Source organism: Xenia sp. Carnegie-2017, unplaced genomic scaffold (assembly GCF_021976095.1).
Source record: "Xenia sp. Carnegie-2017 unplaced genomic scaffold, XeniaSp_v1 HiC_scaffold_20, whole genome shotgun sequence".
NCBI classification, from domain to species: Eukaryota; Metazoa; Cnidaria; class Anthozoa; order Malacalcyonacea; family Xeniidae; genus Xenia; species Xenia sp. Carnegie-2017.
In genome coordinates this window covers 12,707,548-12,720,258 of record NW_025813483.1, presented here as the reverse complement: position 1 = coordinate 12,720,258, position 12,711 = coordinate 12,707,548, and positions in this window count along the sequence as shown.

Here is a 12,711-nt window from a genome sequence, read left to right as displayed (position 1 = left end):
CAGGCTGCAACAAGAGAAGGTGGGGTTGGCTTGACTGACAGAAGCTTTATTATCGCTTGGAAATTTGCGGCACTTTTAATGCGCGTCCGTATAAGTCCTTACAACCCAAGACGACATGAACGACATTTCTAAAAGACGAAATGAACGACATTTCTAAAATAAGACATGAACGACATTTCTAAAAGAAGACATGAACGTCATTTCAAAAATCAGTATCATGTGGTTGGTACAACACGGAAATTCAAACAAATTATTTCTTAGAAACTATTGGTTCTAAGTAATTAATATTTGGTAGCCACAATATAATATTCTTTTGGAGAACGGCGTTCTTCCACGTTTGATCTTTCATAAATGGAACGCCGTTTCCCTTCTTACACGATTACACTATTGCTTGATATTTGCATGATATGCGTGAACTATACAGTGTATATCAAAAATATTCTAACCCAACTTTGTTTGACTTCTGCCTACAGCATACTTGAGTGAAGCATATATGTTTTACATGGTAATAAAAACTAACATATTGGGTTTCTGTATCATTTACTGACGATTTTGCCAAAATTAACCAGGTAAGCTTCCGTTCAAATTTGTAGCTTGAAACAAGATTTTTTCGCAGATGGGAATTTAAAGTGAGACGTCAAAATAGAAAATAATAATGCAATTTTTTATTTAAGAAGTTGTTTTGAATAAAATTTACATAATTTTGTTTCGATTTAGGCTTGTTCCATTCTTTTCAAATTTTCGCACGTTGTACGAGTCTACCAGATGACAGATACTGAAGGCGAAAGTTTGTCGTTCTGTAAATCTTTGTTTAAAGTGATTGAGTGCTTGTTGTAAGCTACCGGTTTGACAAAAAAACGTTTTCAGAAGAAATGTGCCTTCTCCTATATTTAATTGGAAATATCGCGTTTGTGAAGCATACGATACAATCAGAGGTTAAATTTGCGTTTAATTTGCTGTGATGATTGGCATTTAAAAGTCGTGTAGGGCTAAATTTGAAAAAAAAATTGCAATTCCCGTTGGCGAAAAATTTAGACTTTATTAACTTCATTTGTGGAAGAGAAACTCCTCATTTGCTACTGAAATATTCCTACAACATGTCGTTTGAAAGGTAAATAAATCGACTTAACAAAGGTGCAAAAACAAAAATGCAAGATAAAATGTATGAAAATGCGTATATAGTCTTGTTGTTGAAATATGCGAAAACTCCAGACTTATAATCTTTTTGTGAAAACTGTGAAAATGTGTGAAAATTCGCGAATTATAGTCTTTGGTGAAAATGCGTCAACTATAGTCTTTTGCATGAAAATGCGTGAATTATAGTCTTTTGGTGAAAATGCGCGAACTATACTGTTTTGCATGAAAATCCGTGAATTATAACCTTTTGGTGAAAATGCGTGAACTATAGTCTTTTGCATGAAAATGCGTGAATTATAGTCTTTTGCATGAAAATGCATGAATTATAGTCTTTTGCATAAAAATGCGTGAACTATAGTCTTTTGCATGAAAAGCGTGAACTATAGTCTTTTGCATAAAAATGCGTGAACTATAGTCTTTTGCATGAAAATGCGTGAACTATAGTCTTTTGCATGAAAATGCGTGAGCTATAGTCTTTTGCATAAAAATGAGTGAACTATAGTCTTTTGTATGAAAATGCGTGAATTATAGTCTTTTGCATGAAAATGCGTGAATTATAGTCTTTTGCATGAAAATGCGTGAATTATAGTCTTTTGAATAAAAATGCTTCAACTATAGTCTTTTGCATGAAAATGCGTGAATTATAGTCTTTTGGTGAAAATGCGTGAATTATAGTCTTTTGCATAAAAATGCGTGAATTATAGTCTTTTCCATGAAAATGCGTGAATTATAGTCTTTTGGTGAAAGAAGAAACTCCAGACTTATAATCTTTTTGTGAAAACTGTGAAAATGTGTGAAAATTCGCGAATTATAGTCTTTTGGTGAAAATGCGTCAACTATAGTCTTTTGCATGGAAATGCGTGAAGTATAGGCTTTTGGTGAAAATGCGCGAACTATACTATTTTCCATGAAAATCCGTGAATTATAATCTTTTGGTGAAAATGCGTGAACTATAGTCTTTTGCATGGAAATGCGTGAATCATAGTCTTTTGCATGAAAATGCGTGAATTATAGTTTTTTGCATAAAAATGCGTGAACTATAGTCTAATTGCGAAAAGCGTGAACTATAGTCTTTGCATAAAATGCGTGAATATAGTCTTTGCATGAAAATGCGTGAACTATAGTCTTTTGCATAAAAATGAGTGAACTATAGTCTTTTGTATGAAAATGCGTGAATTATAGTCTTTTGCATGAAAATGCGTGAATTATAGTCTTTTGAATAAAAATGCTTGAACTAGCTATAGTCTTTTGCATGAAAATGCGTGAATTACGTCTTTTCGATGAAAATGCGTGAATTATAGTCTTTGCAAAATGCTTGAACTATAGTCTTTTACATGAAAATTCGTGAACTATAGTCTTTGCATAAAATGCGTGAACTATAGTCTTTTGCATGAAAATGTGTGAATTATAGTCGTTTGCATGAAAATGCGTGAACTATAGTCTTTTGCATGAAAATGCGTGAATTATAGTCTTGTGGTGAAAATGCGTGAACTATAGTCTTTGCATGAAAATGCTTGAATTATAGTCTTCTGCATGAAAATGCGTGAATTATAGTCTTTTGGTGAAAAATGCGTGAAATATAGTCTTTTGCATGAAAATGCGTGATTATATTATTTTGTTGAAAATGTGTGAACTATAGTCTTTTGCATGAAAATGCGTGAATTATAGTCTTTGCATAAAATGTGAACTATATTATTTTGGTGAAAATGTGAAATATAGTCTGCATGAAAATGCGTGAATTATAGTCTTTTGGTGAAAAATGCGTGAAATATAGTCTTTGCATGAAAATGCGTGAATTATATTATTTTGGTGAAAATGTGTGAACTATAGTCTTTTGCTTGAAAATGCGTGAATTATAGTCTTTTGCATGAAAATGCGTGAAATATAGTCTTTTGCATGAAAATGCGTGAATTATATTATTTTGGTGAAAATGTGTGAACTATAGTCTTTTGCTTGAAAATGCGTGAATTATAGTCTTTTGCATGAAAATGCGTGAATTATATTATTTTGGTAAAAATGTGTGAAATATACTCTTTTGCATGAAAATGCGTGAATTATAGTCTTTTGCATAAAAATGCGTGAACTATAGTCTTTTGCATGAAAATTCATGAATTATAGTCTTTTGCATGAAACTGCGTGAATTATTGTCTTTTTGTGAAAATGCGTGAATTATAGTCTTTTGCATGAAAATGCGTGAATTATAGTCTTTTGCATAAAAATGCGCGAATTATAGTCTTTTTGTAAAAATGCGTGAATTATAGTCTTGTGGTGAAAATGCGTGAATTATAGTCTTGTGGTGAAAATGCGTGAACTATAGTCTTTTCCATGAAAATGCGTGAATTATAGTCTTTTCTATGGAAATGCGTGAACTATAGTCTTTTGGTGAAAATGAGTGAATTATAGTCTTTTTGTAAAAATGCGTGAACTATAGTCTTTTGCATGAAAATGCGTGAATTATAGTCTTTGGCATAAAATGCGTGAACTATAGTCTTTTGCATGAAAATTCATGAATTATAGTCTTTTGCATGAAAATGCGTGAATTATTGTCTTTTTGTGAAAATGCGTGAATTATAGTCTTTTGCATGAAAATGCGTGAATTATAGTCTTTTGCATACAAATGCGGGAATTATAGTCTTTTTGTACAAATGCGTGAATTATAGTCTTTTGGTGAAAATGCGTGAATTATAGTCGTGTGGTGAAAATGCGTGAACTATAGTCTTTTGCATGAAAATGCGTGAACTATAGTCTTTTGCATGAAAATGCGTGAATTATAGTCTTTTGCATAAAAATGCGTGAACTATAGTCTATTGCATGAAAAGGCGTGAACTATAGACTTTTGCATAAAAATGTGTGAAGTATAGTCTTTTGCATGAAAATGCGTGAACTATAGTCTTTTGCATAAAAATGAGTGAACTATAGTCTTTTGTATGAAAATGCGTGAATTATAGTCTTTTGCATGAATATGCGTGAATTATAGTCTTTTGAATAAAAATGCTTGAACTAGCTATAGTCTTTTGCATGAAAATGCGTGAATTACGTCTTTTCGATGAAAATGCGTGAATTATAGTCTTTTGGTGAAAATGCTTGAACTATAGTCTTTTACATGAAAAGGCGTGAACTATAGTCTTTTGCATAAAAATGCGTGAACTATAGTCTTTTGCATGAAAATGTGTGAATTATAGTCGTTTGCATGAAAATGCGTGAACTATAGTCTTTTGCATGAAAATACATGAATTATAGTCTTTTTGTGAAAATGCGTGAACTATAGTCTTTTGAAAGAAAATGCGTGAATTATAGTCTTTTGTAAAATGCGTGAACTATAGTCTTTGCATGAAAATGCGAATTATTTTATTTTGGTGAAAATGTGAACTATAGTCTTTGCATGAAAATGCGTGAATTATAGTCTTGTGGTGAAAATGCGTGAACTATAGTCTTTTGCATGAAAATGCTTGAATTATAGTCTTCTGCATGAAAATGCGTGAATTATAGTCTTTTGGTGAAAATGCGTGAATTATAGTCTTTTGCATGAAAATGCGTGAACTATAGTCTTTTGCATACAAATGCGGGAATTATAGTCTTTTTGTACAAATGCGTGAATTATAGTCTTGTGGTGAAAATGCGTGAATTATAGTCGTGTGGTGAAAATGCGTGAACTATAGTCTTTTGCATGAAAATGCGTGAATTATAGTCTTTTCCATGGAAATGCGTGAATTACAGTATTTTGGTGAAAATACGTGAACTATAGTCTTTTCCATGAAAATGCGTGAATTATAGTCTTTTCTATGGAAATGCGTGAACTATAGTCTTTTGGTGAAAATACGTGAACTATAGTCTTTTGCATGAAAATGCATGAATTATAGTCTTTTTGTGAAAATGCGTGAACTATAGTCTTTTGAAAGAAAATGCGTGAATTAGTCTTTTTGTAAAATGCGTGAACTATAGTCTTTTGCTTGAAAATGCGTGAATTATAGTCTTGTGGTGAAAATGCGTGAACTATAGTCTTTTGCATGAAAATGCGCGAATTATTTTATTTTGGTGAAAATGTGAACTATAGTCTTTTGCATGAAAATGCGTGAATTATAGTCTTGTGGTGAAAATGCGTGAACTATAGTCTTTTGCATGAAAATGCTTGAATTATAGTCTTCTGCATGAAAATGCGTGAATTATAGTCTTTTGGTGAAAAATGCGTGAAATATAGTCTTTTGCATGAAAATGCGTGAATTATATTATTTTGGTGAAAATGTGTGAACTATAGTCTTTGCATGAAAATGCGTGAATTATAGTCTTTTGCATAAAAAATGCGTGAACTATATTATTTTGGTGAAAATGTGAAATATAGTCTTCTGCATGAAAATGCGTGAATTATATTATTTTGGTGAAAATGTGAAATATAGTCTTTTGCGAAAATGCGTGAATTATAGTCTTTTCATGGAAATGTGTGAATTACAGTATTTTGGTGAAAATACGTGAACTATAGACTTTTCCATGAAAATGCGTGAATTATAGTCTTTTCTATGGAAATGCGTGAACTATAGTCTTTGGTGAAAATACGTGAACTATAGTCTGCATGAAAATGCATGAATTATAGTCTTTTGTGAAAATGCGTGAACTATAGTCTTTTGAAAGAAAATGCGTGAATTATAGTCTTTTTGTAAAAATGCGTGAACTATAGTCTTTTGCTTGAAAATGCGTGAATTATAGTCTTTGGTGAAAATGCGTGAACTATAGTCTTTTGCATGAAAATGCGCGAATTATTTTGGTGAAAATGTGAACTATAGTCTTTGCATGAAAAATGCGTGAATTATAGTCTTTGTGGTGAAAATGCGTGAACTATAGTCTTTTGCATGAAAATGCTTGAATTATAGTCTTCTGCATGAAAATGCGTGAATTATAGTCTTTTGGTGAAAAATGCGTGAAATATAGTCTTTTGCATGAAAATGCGTGAATTATATTATTTTGGTGAAAATGTGTGAACTATAGTCTTCTGCATGAAAATGCGTGAATTATAGTCTTTTGCATAAAAATAAGTGAACTATAGTCTTTTGCATGAAAATGCGTGAATTATAGTCTTTTGCATAAAAATGCGTGAACTATATTATTTTGGTGAAAATGTGTGAAATATAGTCTTCTGCATGAAAATGCGTGAATTATAGTCTTTTGGTGAAAAAATGCGTGAAATATAGTCTTTTGCATGAAAATGCGTGAATTATATTATTTTGGTGAAAATGTGTGAACTATAGTCTTTTGCATGAAAATGCGTGAATTATAGTCTTTTGCATAAAAATAAGTGAACTATAGTCTTTTGCATGAAAATGCGTGAATTATAGTCTTTTGCATAAAAATAAGTGAACTATAGTCTTTTGCTTGAAAATGCGTGAATTATAGTCTTTTGCATGAAAATGCGTGAATTATATTATTTTGGTGAAAATGTGTGAAATATAGTCTTTTGCATGAAAATGCGTGAATTATAGTCTTTTGCATAAAAATGCATGAACTATAGTCTTTTGCATGAAAATTCATGAATTATAGTCTTTTGCATGAAATTGCGTGAATTATTGTCTTTTTGTGAAAATGCGTGAATTATAGTCTTTTGCATGAAAATGCGTGAATTATAGTCTTTGTAAAATGCGCGAATTATAGTCTTTGTAAAATGCGTGAATTATAGTCTTGTGTGTGAAAATGCGTGAATTAGTCTTGTGGTGAAAATGCGTGAACTATAGTCTTTTCCATGAAAATGCGTGAATTATAGTCTTTTCCATGGAAATGCGTGAATTACAGTCTTTTGCTTGAAAATGCGTGAATTATATTATTTTGGTGAAAATGCGTGAACTATAGTCTTTTCTATGGAAATGCGTGAACTATAGTCTTTTGGTGAAAATGAGTGAATTATAGTCTTTTTGTAAAAATGCGTGAACTATAGTCTTTTGCATGAAAATGCGTGAATTATAGTCTTTGGCATAAAAATGCGTGAACTATAGTCTTTTGCATGAAAATTCATGAATTATAGTCTTTTGCATGAAAATGCGTGAATTATTGTCTTTTTGTGAAAATGCGTGAATTATAGTCTTTTGCATGAAAATGCGTGAATTATAGTCTTGTGGTGAAAATGCGTGAACTATAGTCTTTTGCATGAAAATGCGCGAATTATTTTATTTTGGTGAAAATGTGAACTATAGTCTTTTGCATGAAAATGCGTGAATTATAGTCTTGTGGTGAAAATGCGTGAACTATAGTCTTTTGAAAGAAAATGCGTGAATTATAGTCTTTTGTAAAATGCGTGAACTATAGTCTTTGCTTGAAAAGTGAATATAGTCTTGTGGTGAAATGCGTGAACTATAGTCTTTTGCATGAAAATGCGCGAATTATTTTATTTTGGTGAAAATGTGTGAACTATAGTCTTTTGCATGAAAATGCGTGAATTATAGTCTTGTGGTGAAAATGCGTGAACTATAGTCTTTTGCATGAAAATGCTTGAATTATAGTCTTCTGCATGAAAATGCGTGAATTATAGTCTTTTGGTGAAAATGCGTGAATTATAGTCTTTTGCATGAAAATGCGTGAACTATAGTCTTTTGCATACAAATGCGGGAATTATAGTCTTTTTGTACAAATGCGTGAATTATAGTCTTGTGGTGAAAATGCGTGAATTATAGTCGTGTGGTGAAAATGCGTGAACTATAGTCTTTGCATGAAAATGCGTGAATTATAGTCTTTTTCCATGGAAATAATTGCAGTATTTTGGTGAAAATACGTGAACTATAGACTTTTCAATGCGTGAATTATAGTCTTTTTCTATGGAAATGCGTGAACTATAGTCTTTTGGTGAAAATACGTGAACTATAGTCTTTTGCATGAAAATGCATGAATTATAGTCTTTTTGTGAAAATGCGTGAACTATAGTCTTTTGAAGAAATGCGTGAATTATAGTCTTTTGTAAAAATGCGTGAACTATAGTCTTTGCTTGAAAATGCGTGAATTATAGTCTTGTGGTGAAAATGCGTGAACTATAGTCTTTTTGCATGAAAATGCGCGAAATTATTTTATTTTGGTGAAAATGTGTGAACTATAGTCTTTGCATGAAAATGCGTGAATTATAGTCTTGTGGTGAAAATGCGTGAACTATAGTCTTTGCATGAAAATGCTTGAATTATAGTCTTCTGCATGAAAATGCGTGATTATAGTCTTTTGGTGAAAAAATGCGTGAAATATAGTGGTGAAAATGCGTGAATTATATTATTTTGGTGAAAATGTGAACTATAGTCTTTTGCATGAAAATGCGTGAATTATAGTCTTTTGCATAAAAATGCGTGAACTATATTATTTTGGTGAAAATGTGTGAAATATAGTCTTCTGCATGAAAATGCGTGAATTATATTATTTTGGTGAAAATGCGTGAAATATAGTCTTTTGCATGAAAATGCGTGAATTATAGTCTTTTCCATGGAAATGCGTGAATTACAGTATTTTGGTGAAAATAAGTGAACTATAGACTTTTCCATGAAAATGCGTGAATTATAGTCTTTTCTGAAAATGCGTGAACTATAGTCTTTTAGTGAAACGTGAACTATAGTCTTTTGCATGAAAATGCATGAATTATAGTCTTTTTGTGAAAATGCGTGAACTATAGTCTTTTGAAGAAAATGCGTGAATTATAGTCTTTTTGTAAAATGCGTGAACTATAGTCTTTGCTTGAAAATGCGTGAATTATAGTCTTGTGGTGAAAATGCGTGAACTATAGTCTTTTTGCATGAAAATGCGCGAATTATTTTATTTTGGTGAAATGTGTGAACTATAGTCTTTGCATGAAAATGCGTGAATTATAGTCTTGTGGTGAAAATGCGTGAACTATAGTCTTTTGCATGAAAATGCTTGAATTATAGTCTTCTGCATGAAAATGTGAATTATAGTCTTTGGTGAAAAATGCGTGAAATATAGTCTTTGCATGAAAATGCGTGAATTATATTATTTTGGTGAAATGTGTGAACTATATAGTCTTTGCATGAAAATGCGTGAACTATAGTCTTTGCATGAAAATGCGTGAATTATAGTCTTTGCATAAAAATAAGTGAACTATAGTCTTTTGCATGAAAATGCGTGAATTATAGTCTTTTGCATAAAAATGCATGAACTATAGTCTTTTGCATGAAAATTCATGAATTATAGTCTTTTGCATGAAATTGCGTGAATTATTGTCTTTTTGTGAAAATCGTGAATTATAGTCTTTGCATGAAAATGCGTGAATTATAGTCTTTGCATAAAATGCGCGAATTATAGTCTTTTGTGAAAAATGCGTGAATTATAGTCTTGTGGTGAAAATGCGTGAATTATAGTCTTGTGGTGAAAATGCGTGAACTATAGTCTTTTCCATGAAAATGCGTGAATTATAGTCTTTTCCATGGAAATGCGTGAATTACAGTATTTTGCTTGAAAATGCGTGAATTATATTATTTTGGTGAAAATGCGTGAATTATAGTCTTTTCTATGGAAATGCGTGAACTATAGTCTTTTGGTGAAAATGAGTGAATTATAGTCTTTTTGTAAAAATGCGTGAAAATGCGTCTTTTGCATGAAAATGCGTGAATTATAGTATTTTGCATAAAAATAAGTGAACTATAGTCTTTTGCATGAAAATGCGTGAATTATAGTCTTTTGCATAAAAATGCGTGAACTATATTATTTTGGTGAAAATGTGTGAAATATAGTCTTCTGCATGAAAATGCGTGAATTATAGTCTTTTGGTGAAAAATGCGTGAAATATAGTCTTTTGCATGAAAATGCGTGAATTATATTATTTTGGTGAAAATGTGTGAACTATAGTCTTTTGCATGAAAATGCGTGAATTATAGTCTTTTGCATAAAAATAAGTGAACTATAGTCTTTTGCATGAAAATGCGTGAATTATAGTCTTTTGCATAAAAATGCATGAACTATAGTCTTTTGCATGAAAATTCATGAATTATAGTCTTTTGCATGAAATTGCGTGAATTATTGTCTTTTTGTGAAAATGCGTGAATTATAGTCTTTTGCATGAAAATGCGTGAATTATAGTCTTTTGCATAAAAATGCGCGAATTATAGTCTTTTGTAAAATGCGTGAATTATAGTCTTGTGGTGAAAATGCGTGAATTATAGTCTTGTGGTGAAAATGCGTGAACTATAGTCTTTTCCATGAAAATGCGTGAATTATAGTCTTTTCAAACGATGCGTGAATTACAGTATTTTGTGAAAATGCGTGAATTATTGTTTTGGGTGAAAATGCGTGAATTATAGTCTTTTCTGAAAATGCGTGAATTATAGTCTTTCCATGGAAATGCGTGAATTACAGTATTTTGGTGAAAATACGTGAACTATAGACTTTTCCATGAAAATGCGTGAATTATAGTCTTTTCTATGGAAATGCGTGAACTATAGTCTTTTGGTGAAAATACGTGAACTATAGTCTTTTGCATGAAAATGCGTGAACTATAGTCTTTTGCATGAAAATGCGTGAATTATAGTCTTTTGGTGAAAATGCGTGAACTATAGTCTTTTGTATGAAAATGCATGAATTATAGTCTTGTAGTGAATATGCGTGAACTATAGTCTTTTCCATGAAAATGCGTGAATTACAGTATTTTGGTGAAAATACGTGAACTATAGACTTTTCCATGAAAATGCGTGAATTATAGTCTTTTCTATGGAAATGCGTGAACTATAGTCTTTTGGTGAAAATACGTGAACTATAGTCTTTTGCATGAAAATGCGTGAACTATAGTCTTTGCATGAATTATAGTCTTTTGGTGAAAATGCGTGAACTATAGTCTTTTGTATGAAATGCGTGAATTATAGTCGTAGTTGAATATGCGTGAACTATAGTCTTCCATGAAATGCGTGAATTATAGTCTTTTCGTGAATTTCCGTGAAATATAGTCTTTTGCATGAAAATGCGTGAATTATAGTCTTTTGGTAAAAATGCGTGAACTATAGTCTTTTGTATGAAAATGCGTGAATTATAGTCTTGTAGTGAATATTCGTGAACTATAGTCTTTTGCATGAAAATGCGTGAATTATAGTCTTTTGCAAGAAAATGCGTGAATTATAGTCTTTTGGTGAAAATGCGTGAACTATAGTCTTTTGCATGAAAATGCGTGAATTATAGTCTTTTGGTGAAAATGCGTGAACTATAGTCTTTTGTATGAAAATGCGTGAATTATAGTCTTGTAGTGAATATGCGTGAATTATAGTCTTTTGCAAGAAAATGCAGGAACTAAAGTCTTTTGAATGAAAATGCGTGAATTATAGTCTTTTCCATGGAAATGCGTGAATTACAGTATTTTGGTGAAAATACGTGAACTATAGACTTTTCCATGAAAATGCGTGAATTATAGTCTTTTCTATGGAAATGCGTGAACTATAGTCTTTTGGTGAAAATACGTGAACTATAGTCTATTGCATGAAAATGCGTGAACTATAGTCTTTTGCATGAAAATGCGTGAATTATAGTTTTGGTGAAAATGCGTGAACTATAGTCTTTTGCATGAAAATGCGTGAATTATAGTCTTTGGTGAAAATGCGTGAACTATAGTCTTGTATGAAAATGCGTGAATTATAGTCTAGTAGTGAATATGCGTGAACTTTAGTCTTTTCCATGAAAATGCGTGAATTATAGTCTTTTGGTGAATTTCCGTGAAATATAGTCTTTTGTATGAAAATGCGTGAATTATAGTCTTGTAGTGAATATGCGTGAACTATAGTCTTTTGCATGAAAATGCGTGAATTATAGTCTTTTGCAAGAAAATGCGTGAATTATAGTCTTTGCGAAAATGTGAACTATAGTCTTTTGCATGAAAATGCGTGAATTATAGTCTTTTGGTGAAAATGCGTGAACTATAGTCTTTTGCATGAAAATTCATGATTTATAGTCTTTTGCAAGAAAATGCGTGAACTATAGTCTTTTGCATGAAAATGCGTGAATTATAGTCTTTTGGTGAAAATGCGTGAACTATAGTCTTTTGTATGAAAATGCGTGAATTATAGTCTTTTAGTGAATATGCGTGAACTATAGTCTTTTGCATGAAAATGCGTGAATTATAGTCTTTTCCATGAAAATGCGTGAATTATAGTCTTTTGCATGAAAATGCGTGAATTATAGTCTTTTGGTGAAAATGCGTGAACTATAGTCTTTTGTATGAAAATGCGTGAATTATAGTCTTGTAGTGAATATGCGTGAATTATAGTCTTTTGCAAGAAAATGCGTGAATTATAGTCTTTTGGTGAATTTCCGTGAAATATAGTCTTTTGGTGAAAATGCGTGAACTATAGTCTTTTGCATGAAAATGCGGTAATTATAGTCTTTTGCAAGAAAATGCGTGAATTATAGTCTTTGGTGAAAATGCGTGAACTATAGTCTTTTGCATGAAAATGCGTGAATTATAGTCTTTTGCATAAAAATGCGTGAATTATAGTCTTTTGGTGAAAATGCGTGAACTATAGTCTTTTGTATGAAAATGCGTGAATTATAGTCTTGTAGTAAATATGCGTGAATTATAGTCTTTTGCAAGAAAATGCGTGAATTATAGTCTTTTGGTGAATTTCC